At 46.8% G+C, this 12,278-nt stretch overlaps 1 protein-coding gene across 7 annotated transcripts in view; it reads right to left on the reverse strand.

Annotated features, from left to right (window-relative positions):
• Window positions 1-12,278, reverse strand: part of Ercc6l2 (ERCC excision repair 6 like 2) — a 267,327-nt gene that overhangs the window by 105,997 nt on the left and 149,052 nt on the right. The gene's annotated exons all lie outside the window — the stretch shown is intronic.

Below are 12,278 nucleotides of genomic sequence, written 5' to 3' on the forward strand. Positions count from 1 at the left end.
CCAGGATGCTAAATGCAAAGTGAACCCTTGAGTCACAGAAGGTAGGAGCTGGGGCTGATTGATCCAATAGACCCAACTGAGTCAAATGACCCAACAGAGGCAGCCTCAGAATGGGCCAGCTTCTGCGTTTCCAGCTTGATAATGACACAAAAGCAATACAAACTCAGTAGAAATGTACTTCAGGTGTTGAATTTTAATTCTTTCTCAGGATAGCAACACGAGGTGAGATTCTCTTGTGATGCCCAGCTGTATGCCCAACTGAATGCATATTTGAGGTAGCTAAGCTATGTTAAACACATCTGAGGAGGGGCAGGACTTAACACAGAGTGGGCCTGGAGCTCACTGTGTGAGTTGGGCTGGTCTCAAACCTGTGGCCCTCCCGACTCAGCCCCAGAAGTATATGTCACATACTGGCTCTAGATACATTGTAGACTTGTTATGTTTTTTCATTTCATAGTTAATTTTTCAGCAACATCTTAAGGGCATTGAAACTGCAAAAGACTGGGGTTTGGGGGTGACTGAATTTACCTCTCAGTGAAAGACACAACAAAGGGTTGTATAATCATCTTCAACTCACAATACACACTCAGCAAGCTGCCTATTGTAAGAAAACCAGCAGAGCAAGAGAATGACATTCAGCCTTGGTCCCAGGGACCAACAGAAGAAGTGAGGACCAGGCACAGAGGGGCGGCTGTGTCTAGAACAGTGAGTCTTAACCTCTCTAATGTTGCAACCCTTTAATGCAGTTCCTCAAGTTGTAGTGATCCCAACCACAAAGTTATTTTTTGTTGCTACTTCATAACTACAATTTTGCTTCTGTTATGGATTGTAGAATCTGATATGCAGGATATCTGACCTTCAACCCCTGTGAAAGGGCCATTTGACCTCCCAAGGGGCTGTGACCCACAGGTTGAGAACCACTGATCTAGCCATTTCTTGCCAGGCATACCACAAACCCACCACTTCCAATTCCTACCAAGATGCCAAGATACAAATTTTCATATGAACATATGGGTGGTTTTTTTTTTAAATGTGTGCTCAACCTTTAAAGTCATTTTGCAGGGAATAAATTGACCCATGAGCTCCCACTTTTCAACATCTGCCTTCCAGTTTCCACGGGACGGCAAAACACCTGTCAGCCCGGCAGTCGTGGGCAACTCATCCATCAGGGAACGTCATTACTTTGTGGTTAGCAAGAGGAAAGTAAAAAGAGCAAGTTAATTATCGCTAAGCTGGGTCGAGGCTGGAGGAGGAAGAACACTTCTGTCATTTATTTACTGGTATTTATTCTCAGGATGATAAATCAAAGTTGGGGCTGGCCAGGAGCAGCCGCCTGCCAACAGCTGTGTCAGGCAGATGCTCTCCCATGTGAACGGCACCTGGGAAGGGCTGCTTGCCAGGGCTTCCCTTATCTGCTTCCAAGATTCCAGGGAAAGCACGAGGAAGGGATCAAAAGGGAGAAAGAAGAAACTATAGTGTGCACTTGGAGACAGGCCCTTGGGGGTCTAGACCAGTAGGGAAGGAAGCTGGGAGCATAAGGGAAACCTTGCTGGAAAAGCCTGAGGGTCACATCAGCCAGAGGGCTGATCCTGCAGTGTGGGCAGAGGCTGTCCTGCCCTGCTCAGCCCAATACAAAACCGGTTTTTTTTTTTCTCAGCATAGGAAAGAAACAAATGGAACCCAAACAGTAAACAAAAACTCAAACCTTTGTAGAATACACTATCTCTTACTGAAGAGGAATCTGTTTCAAGATCCCCACCAGAAGCCTGAGACCACCAAACCCTGTAGACACTTTTTTTCTTATATACTCGCACCTATAATATCACTTAATTTACAGTATAACAATATACTGTCGCTCTGGGACACAGCTCAGTTTGGTAAACTGGCTGCCTAGCATGTGTAACATCCTGGGTTTCATCTTCAGCACCACATAAACAGGTGTGGTATTACAAATCTGTAAACCCGGTGTTTGAGAGATAGAGGCAGGAGGATCCGAAGTTCAAAGCCGTCTTTGGATGTAAGGTGAGTTTGAAGGCAGCTGGGATTTTTATAAAAGACCCTGTCTCAAAACAGAGAAAGAAGAAAAAGTAGAGGAAGAAGAGGAGGAGGAAGAAGAAGAGGGGGAGGGCATGAGGAAAGAGGAAAGAGAAAAAAGAGGAAGAAGAGGAGGGGGAGAGGAGGAAAAAGAAGAGGAAGAGGAGGAGGGAGAGAGGAGGAAAAAGAAGAAGAGGAAGAGGAGGAAGAGGAGGGGGAGAGGAGGATATACTTCAATCAAATTGCCAGTATTGTCATTATTAAGTGAAAAAGAGTTCCTTGAATATGCAAACTATGACCCAACTCATCTACTAATTGCCATGGTTACTTAGTGACCAATGTGCAGGTAGCATTCACAGTGTGGCTATACTGTACAGATGAATGGTTCCCATGCCAGGTGGGATGAAATGGGACAGCTTAAGCTTCCACCTTACTACTGAGACTTATTTCTAGGACTTTCCGTTTCATATTTTCAGATGATAGTTGGCTGAGGACAACTGAGGCCACAGAGAGTGAAGCTGAGGCTGAGGAGGACTGTGGGCAATCAAAAGACATTCATATTGCAGAGCTCGGAAACAGACGTTGCCTAGGGCATGTGATGGAGAGAATGTTTTAAAGTGTGAGCTTTTGGTGCATCTGTTCAAGATAAAGCAGTTTCTATTGTTTGAGGCCACAGATGCCTGCTATGTCCTCATGGCATTCAGGAGGCAAGAGCTGCATCAGGACAACGGTTGTGAGGGCCGTCCTATCTACTCCTGGGGCTGGATCTGTGCCTACCCACCATACATGTCCCTTCCACACATCTTTTGGATGTGTTATGGGCAGGTGTTAACGTTTCTTTATTCATTCAACACAGATTTCCTGCCTAGACCAGTCAGTGTCTTACCAAGCAGCCATAGTACCTGCCTGAGAGTTGTGCAAACTTGGAGATGGGGGACACACAGCTCCTCCCAGTCTGCTGGGTAGGGGAGAAGGAGACTCCATCCTATCTTTAAACCTCAGGCAAACTGAATAAAAACCTTTTCTTTTTCAGCTCCATCTTGAGGTGAAAGAATCAGGTTGGAAGATGTTGCTCAGAAATGGGAAAAGTATTGTCTCCTAAATATTTTGATGGGTCACGAGGAATGCTGGTCAGGATATCTAAAATTAGGAGTAAATTCCTTACTATATGAGGTCAAATACGTATGTGAAAAGCCTTATACACTCAGAACAAAAGGGAATACTAGCTTTAATTCTGAGCTGGGCTTGGTGGCACAAACAGTAATCTTCAGTTACTCAAAAAGACTGAGGCAGGAGGATCATGAGACCAGCCTGAATAACTTAGCAAGACCCTGTCTCAAAGTAAAGACATGGGGTTGTAACTAAGATGTAGAATGCTTAAGGGCTAGGCCCTGGGTTCGCTCCCTAGCACCAAGAAACAAGCAACAACAAAAATTAACTCATTCTGGGGCAGGGAGAATATGCACAGCTATAGAAGCAAAGCCAGAAAGATCCAAGGCTTTGGATGCCAAGGCCAGGGTTGTGCTCTTAAGAGGTTTTGGCAAGTAAGGAAGTAGACTGGTGGAGAATTCCCAACCCAGTTTTCAAGACAGGTTAGTATCAGTGGCCAAGGGTGAGCACAGTGGATGAAGGGCAAAGATGAACAGAAAAATCAGGCAAGGCTAGTGAGATGATTCGCTAGGTTAAGGGTTTTGTGTGCAAGCCTGAGAGCCTGGGTTAGTACTCTTAGCATCCATGCAAAAGCCGACTGTGGTAAACTACACCTGTAACACCAGTGTTGAAAAGGGGGACATAGGTGAATTGCTAGAGCTCACTGACAGATAGCCTAAGTCAATAGATTAGCTATAGTTTCAATGGGATACTCTGTCTCGAAAAATAAGGGCTTTTTATAAGAGATTGAGGGAAGAAACCAGATATTGACCTCTGGCCTTCATATAGGTGTACTATGCACACCCTATCCCCCCATCCCCAATATACCCCATACACTGTGTACTGTGAATCTTTGGTAACACCCATTAGCAACTGAGATTTGTCAATTCCAATCCAAGCTTACCATTTTCTTTCTGTGAAATTACCTTTCAAAAAAGAAAAGAAACATTTGTTTTTGACAAATACACAAGGTGCCTAGAGGAGTGTAACCTACGTGTGAAGGCTAGAGCTGGTCAACCTGACAACCTAGAATCACCCAAGAAGAGAGTTGCAACAGCAATTACACCGCGTTGACCTCTGGGTGTGCATGTGGGTAATTGTTCTAATTAAGTCAAGTGATGTGGGAAGACCCAGCTCACAAGGGCAGAACCATTCCCTAGGCAGGGATCTTGAACTATATGAGTAGATGTCTTAGTTAGGCTTTTACTGCTGTGAACAGACATGATGACCAAGGTGACTCTTATAAGGACACCATTTAATTTCGTCTGGCTTACAGGTTCAGAGGTTCAGTCCATTTTCATCATGGTGGGAGCATGGCAGCATCTAGGCAGGCATGGTGCAGGAGGAGCTGAGAGCTCTACATCATCATCTGAAGGCAGCTAGCAGAATACTCACTTCCAGGCAGCTAGGACAAGGGTATTAGAGTCCACACCCACAGTGACACACCTACTCCAACAAGGCCACACCTCCTAACAGTGCCACTTCCTGGGCCAAGCGTATACAAACCATCACAGTAGAGAAGTCATCTGAATGTTAAGTAGGGAATCGAGCGAGAACATACACATTTCTGTGTTCTCTTGACTGTGGATATGATGTGACGAGCTGTTTGAAGTTCCTGTGTTGACTTCACCACGATGATGGACTGTAACTTAGAACTGAAAGCTGAAATGAACCCCTTTTCTCCTAAGTTGTTTCTTTGTGGGGGGGGGGGGTTGTTCAAGTGTTTTATCACAGCAACACGGTGAGATTGAGACATTCTCTAGGAAGAGCTAACTTGCTAATTTTTTAAAGATGCTCTCCCTATGGGGTCCCAGCTGGCCTTGAACATACGAAATCCTCCGGCTTTCACTTCCCTAGTGTGTGCCACCACATCTACAAGAGACAACTTCGTGGGGGCTTTTTCAACATCTTGGGTAAAGATAAAAAGATATAGGAGGGGTTTTCCTAGGCGAACCAGAACATCCTTAGTAATACTGTGCTCAGGCATGCATCATGCTGGTTCTCAGAACCCCAGGGTCTCCTGGATACAGCTAGTATCTACAGTACTGCACAACTACCTTCCCAAACCTTGGCCAGGCTCCTCTTCATCAAACCCCATTAGTCCACGTCGATACAGTTTAATTTAATCTCCAGCCAATACCATTTTAGCCCTCCAGGGCTAAATGGCCAGCAGCCGATAGTTCTAGTTGAATACTTCCTCTTATCAGCCTACAGAGAGAGTGAACCTCATGGCCATCCCGTCTGGCCTTCTCTGCAAAGGCATCATTTCAGAGCCACAGAAGCATTCGAAACTGTCACTTTTATCCCCCAACCGTGGTTCCAAATTTCGATTTTAGATTACTTTTAAAATTTCCATCCCCACAAGGGAACCCCGGGCTAGGTAAAGAGATGAGCGTCTTCTGTAGTTGACTTCCTTTGGTGACCAATTATTCTGAGGTAAATCGCTGCCTTAGAGCCTTAGAGCTGCTGTGTATCTTTCACACCTCCTGCCCTATCATTTATAAGCGCTGTCAATGGGGGGGGGGAAGGGGGGAGAGAGAGAGAGAGAGAGAGAGAGAGAGAGAGAGAGAGAGAGAGAGAGAAACTTTTATTGGCTGCTGAAATGCATTAGGGTGCACAGACTTTGAACTGTGTGGGGGAAGAGAGCTAGGCATGTAACCAGAATAACTCGCATTAGTCTCCATCTCAGCTCCCTTAATAAACCTCTGCATTGTTTTATGCCCAGGATTTATTGATGACCTGCAGTGGCCCTCTCCCAGGCCTGGCCCACTGGGGTGTTTGTGGGGGAAAGGGCAATGAACAAGGCCCACTCCCTGACCCAAGCTGCCCCATAAATCAGGCCCTGCCTTGGGCTGTGATGGGGAGCCAGATGGTAGCTGTTATTGCAGGAGCTCGACAGGAATCAGGGCCTGTGATCTTCCTTGTTGTTAACAGGCCTGATTTTTTATGGCTGTCAGCGTCCTTGCAATGGCTGAGGGAGGCATGCAGGGAGAGTGCAGGGGCCCCATTGCTCTAGAGCTAGGCTTTTTGCTCCCGAGAGGACAAGCTGCACGGGCCGTTCCCTCTTCCTTACTGACTGGGGGTCTTGGCCTCAGACTATGTTTTCTGAAGTGGTTTCTTAGGGTGTGCAAGTGGCAAGGCTATATATATAAACAAACACCTTCTAGAAAGGAAAATGGTGGCCAGCTTCCTTTGCTGATGGCCCATAGACCCTTAACATCGTGACCCTACCTGAGAGAAGATGGCTGGACCTTTCAGTTGGAGTGGGCGTTGTTGCTTAGATAATGCAGTCCCAAACACTGTGGATACTGAAATAAAAGAAATTACTAAAAACTGCTTGGGGGACGAAACATTCGGATTCTTGCGTTTTCAGAATGGATGGATGGGAAGTTTAGGTAGGATAAGGAGGGAGAGTGGAGGTGACAGGAGGAAAAGCAGAGCTTCTGGGACCCAGAGGTAAACTCCAGCCAGCTCAGAGGTTCTGATTAGGGGTATTAGCTGCCGAGATCCGGTCATTAAGGTGGGGTAGACCACAGCGGGTGTAGTGGCCTGGACACCAGCATGGAGGTAAACAGTTTATTAAGTCCTTGTGTGGTCCAGAGGCCTGTTTCCAACAGGCACAACCCCCCAGCAAGAACAGAACTGGCCCAGGGCAGGGTTGTGTGGCCAACACCAAACAGCACCTACCAACACTCGAAGCAGATAGTAACAGACTCCCAGATGCAGCCAAGTGGTTCACAGGGCAAGAGAGCAAAGCTATTTATTTATTTCTGTAGGGCTTGAAGCTAGCCTTGGATCATAGGGAGGCTAAGCTTACAGATAAAGCAGACGTTCCCAGGAAATCCCATCCAGAAAGTTCCAGGGTCGGAGTGGGGTGGGGACAATCCAAGTCCTTAGGAACCTTTTAGGCACACTTGGACCACTTCTACCCTCTGCAATCGTGTGCTGCAAACAGAATGAGCCTGCAGCTACATGTCCAGTTCCAACATTCTGAGCCAGGTGACAGGCAGTAAGTGTGTTGGGGTCACAGTTTTCATCGTCTCTAGACAGTTTGTCCGTGTGGAAAAGAAAAGCTACCAACGTAGCTTCAAGAACAATCTGCTGCTCATAGCCCCCAGCCCCCACCCCCAGTTCACACACACAGAAGTGTGTGATACAGACTGATCACAGGTATATGCCAGGTATTGGAGAACTCAAGCCAGGACCAGGCAGATACCTCCAAAGGTCCACCCCTGTTGGCTATCCACCCTCCCTCCAGCCTGGCTCTATAGCCTTCAAAACAGCGTTGCGGCTAGGGACCGAGTGCCCAGTATAAATCTGTAAGGTGCACACCAGATTTAAGATGTTGAGGTGGGCCCAGAGGAGAGCAGGGTCTAAGAGGCACATTAACACTGTATGTCTAGAGCCAACCTCAAAGGTCTTTTTACAGTCCGGGGCTCTTTTTTTTTTTTTTAAAGATTTATTTATTTATTCTATATAAGTATACTGTAGCTGTCTTCAGACACACCAGAAGAGGGCATCAGACCTCATTATAGATGGTTGTGAGCCACCATGTGGTTGATGGGATTTGAACTCAGGACATCTGGAAGGGCAGTCAGTGCTCTTAGCTGCTGAGCCATCTCTCCAGTTCCCCAGGGCTCTTTCTAAGGAGACTCAGAAACATAGTATACCTCATTGCCTGACTGCTAAGTTACCCAGGAAGCTTGCCAGTAGCCTGACCAGGCTGACACACGACGAGACCTGGATATGGTAGAAGTGAATTCGACTCTCTGAGACATTGATCTGCATGAATCTACCTCCCTCAAGTTTTGTTAAATTTGTCACCGTGTCTCAAAAGCAACAAGACCACATGCTTATGAAGGAGACATGGGTTCTGCTGGTTTCCCACCGTATCCAGGGCTGTAAGAAAATAAATATGCGTTGTCTTAAGGAAACCAGTGCACCCAGCGTGTCTCTCTGTCTGTCTGTCTGTCTGTCTGTCTGTCTGTCTTTGTCTTTGTCTCTCTCTCTCTCTCTCTCTCTCTCTCTCTCTCTCTCTCTCACACACACACACACACACACACACACACACACACACACACACACACACACATTTAATAAATAAGAATGCAAGGGTACCTGACTGTCTCTGGGCTGTCTGTTACATTCTCCAACTCTTGATCTTTTTTATGTAGAAAGAGGGTAATCTGTACACCTACCTCAGAACATTGTTGAAAACATCGATTACATCGACACCCACCGGGCCCCAGCCACAGTGCCTGGAATGTGGCTGACAGTGCCCACTCTACAAAAGTGAACCTATTGTTTCAATCACTAACACTTGGTTGGACTAAATGTGCAGCTCAATTACTGTTCCATTAACTCAGTTTATATCACGGTCCAAGAGGAATGGAGGCAACAACGATAAACAGTCAGATTGATCACCTGCTGTGGCCTAGACACGAGTTTCTCATGTCCGACCTGTGAATAAGGGAGGATCGGGGAACTTAACTTTCTAGTAACCCTGTAAGTTAGGGTGCATGAACTTGGACTTGAGCCTAAGCAGTCTAAGCTCAGAGCCAGGCTAAGGGCTTGTCTATGCTACTGGCCAGGGCAGACCTTATCAGTCGTGTCTGGTAACCTTTAAGGGCATAGAAGGTCAATGAAGTCACATTTCTTGATTTTTCACAGATACTTATGGTCAGGGATGCCCCGGGCATTCCTCCCTAGTGGGCAAAACAGTACTGGCTAATATCTCGGCAGTACTAGCCAAGAAGAGCCTTGCTGTCTGATGGAATCTGGGAGGAGACATGGAGGAGAGATGACTCTTTACCTGGTGAACCAGTTGCAGCTTGCCAGGCATCGCTCCAGCATCTCAGTGGAGGTAAATCCACAATTGCTTAGGTCTCATTCGCCTTGACATTGCCTTCCAAATTCGGGGCGTCGAGCAGAGTCCGCCTTTACCAGGCGATCATGTCTATGATTAGAACACTGGTGCTGGAGAATATGGGTGCTGGGTTCAGAGCAAGCTGCCAAGGGAGGACACTGGCAGCTAAAGGAGAGGAGAAGGTTCTAAGACATCAGGAAACAGAAGAGTCAGGGAAGGGCAGTAATACCAGACGCCCTGGTATTATCAAAAATAAGATTATTATATTCAGTCCTAGAAGGGACTCTCATCCAGTTTTTGAAACCAGACAAGACGTGAGGAAATGATGAGTGGTGAAGCCGAGGGTGTCGGGGATGGGATGCCCTGTTACACTGAGAGACTGCCAGCCATTTTCCAACTCCTATTACATGTCCATCAACACTACAACTGAATTAGCTACTGGGACCTTTGTTGCTCAACACAGAGCTGCCTGTGTGACCCAGAAGTAAAATATTTCTGAACAGTTTCCAAAACAGCTGGGTGTAGCCTCGTCTGTTTCCTTGAACTTTTTTCTACCCCTGTAACTCTTTCCCTCCTCCCTCTCTCCTCTTCCTCCCTTCCTTCCTCCCTTCCCTCCTTCCTCCCTTTCTTCTTCCCTTCCCTCCTTCCTTCCTTCCCTCCCTCCCTCCCTCTTACTACTTAAAATTCTGTCTATTGGAAGTATTTCAACCCTGAAGGAAACAAAGCTAAGGGAGTCCTGGAAGCTTTCCAGGTGCCCTCATACCCAGTTAGTCCACTGTAGTCAACAGCCTGCAGCGCACAGGAAGGAAGGACAAAGGTAAGACTCTTCACGAGGAGACCAAGTCATTGGTTTCCTGTTGAGTCCCTTCTGCACTTAAGCACAACCTGCCTGTCCTTGAGGCTTATGAAAATCTGAGCGGAACTGCGTTCAAACTCGTGTTTGCTTCCACGGATAGGAGGTCGTGGATTTTCATTACATGATGTCTTAGTCCTGGCTTGTAAACCCTGGTGGGCATTGCTGCTGTGATTATCACTTCCAGTACACTATGCTGTATTGAGGCCTGGGGTATGTTAATGTTTTAAGAATCTTTCCCCAGCTAAGATTTTTTTATATATAGCAGAGAAAGTGTAACAGAGATGCCAGGGTTGCATAGTGGATAAAATGGGACACAGTCAAATGAGCTCTCCTTTCCTTTGTCAGTTGCTCCTGAGAGTTAGCAATTCTGGTCTTAGAAATGGTCTGTGGAGTGACTTAGTGTGGGCGGGAGCCTCAGGAAAAGGAGAAACCTAACCACACAAAGGGATTTGAGGGCAATCGAACTAACGAGACCCAGGGCAGAGATTGAGCGAACCCCAGAATGACCTGGCCAAAGGCTTACCTCAGCCCTTCCTGCATAGCCTGAGCAATCTGTTCAGTCTTCCTCCCTCTGTCCCCCTCCTTCCTCCCTCTCTCCTCCCTCTCTCCTCCCCCCTCCCTCCCCCCTCCCTTCCTTCCATCCTCCTTCCCTCTCCCCTCCCTCCTCCACCCTCCCTCTGTCCTCCATCCTCTCTCCTCCCTCCTTCCTCTCTCCCTTCCTCCTCCCCCTTCCTTCCTCCACTCGGTCATTCATCCACTGATTCCTTCAGGCCGCTCTTCCTCCTTTTATCCCTTTCAGGAGAAATGTAGTTGATGGCACATTGAAGGGCAAAGGCAACAGCATGAACCTCATCATGAACTAAGGAACCATGTGCATCACACAGCTAGCAGACAAACTGGGCAGCAGAGTGTCACTTCTCAGTTCAATAATCTGACCCTAGGTGACCTACTCTATAGCTTTTGGCTCTCCTCTGGGAATGTGAGTGTGCTTTTTAGTGTATATATTTATCATTCATAATAGGATGTCTTGAAGCATGCACTCAAGGTGGAAGAGCCTAAGTGTGTTTTTCAAATGTTTTTTTTAAAATGGGGTGGGTTGAAGCACCTTGGCTTTGCTTTGTTTTGTTTTCAAATATCCCACTGTGGATGGCATAACAGTGGGATCATCAAAGAGCAGAGAAGTCACTCGGTGTGAAAAGGTAACAGGATGGTCTCAGATGAGAAATGCAATGGAGAACGGCTCTATAACTGGGGAAGTAGGGGAAGGGAAGCCATGGGACATGGGGAGGAAGGGCTCCTCCGCTGGGCTCCCAGACTGGGTGCCCAGGCCACTTCAGCAGCTGGCCCAATCCTGTACCAAAATGTTCTGTGTGGCCTCCACCTCCTCATTTGTGACTTTCTGCATTAGCTACCATCTACTGTGTGTGTGTGTGTGTGTGTGTGTGTGTGTGTGTGTGTGTGTGTGTGTGTGTGTGTGTGCCTTCTCTGATCAGGTCTAAGAGATGCAGTAGTTTATGGGTTTGAGAGACACATTTGGAGGGATGTTTGATACTATGCTCACTTACTAGAATACTAGTAGGTTCACTCCTGGGGCCTATGAACTCTCCAAACCAAGGGTTCCTTGACCAGATTTATAGTACCAGGTATATGTTTATTACTGTATAGCAAGCCTTAAATCCAAATAGAAGGCAGTTAATCACTCCCATAACATTCAGAGCTGTGTTTCACTCAAGTCCAATATTGTAATTCATAGGGTTCACATCACCGATGGATAAAACACTAGATGATTGCCCCTACTTAACTCTCAGCAGCCTACATAGCACCTCCCATTCTGTGAAAGCTACCAGAGTGGAGGAAGCTTTTTGGTCAGTACCAACTTGATTTCTCCATGTCCTGTGACCCATATTTGTGGTGTCTCCAGCAATAGGTTCTTACCATCAAGTTCTGCTGGGCAAGCAGGAGCAGTAGTAATAGTTAGTATTGCTCTACAGGTCTCCGGGGCATCACGACCAACAACTCAGAGGGGAAGGTGTTGCACACCTACCATGTGAGATTTGTATTTGGCAACCATGACTTCTTGGAGGAACATTATCCCCAGTGTAGGATAACTCCAATTAAATTCACATATATATGAAGTTTATAAAGTAGTAGGCTTTCACGTGGCTTTTCAAACATCCTTAATGTTAGCTGCCTTCTGCCTTGTTCACTGAGGCAAGCTCTCTCGGCAAATCGGGACTGACTAGCCAGCTCAGGGCCTCACACTCACCTAGCATTTGCATAGGTTCTGACATCCAAACTCTGGCCCTCATGCTTGTACAGAAAGCACTTTAACCACCGAGCCCCAAACCTTCTGTGCACTTCATGAAGAACTAG

Source organism: Rattus norvegicus, chromosome 17 (assembly GCF_036323735.1).
Source record: "Rattus norvegicus strain BN/NHsdMcwi chromosome 17, GRCr8, whole genome shotgun sequence".
In the NCBI taxonomy this organism is placed as follows: Eukaryota; Metazoa; Chordata; class Mammalia; order Rodentia; family Muridae; genus Rattus; species Rattus norvegicus.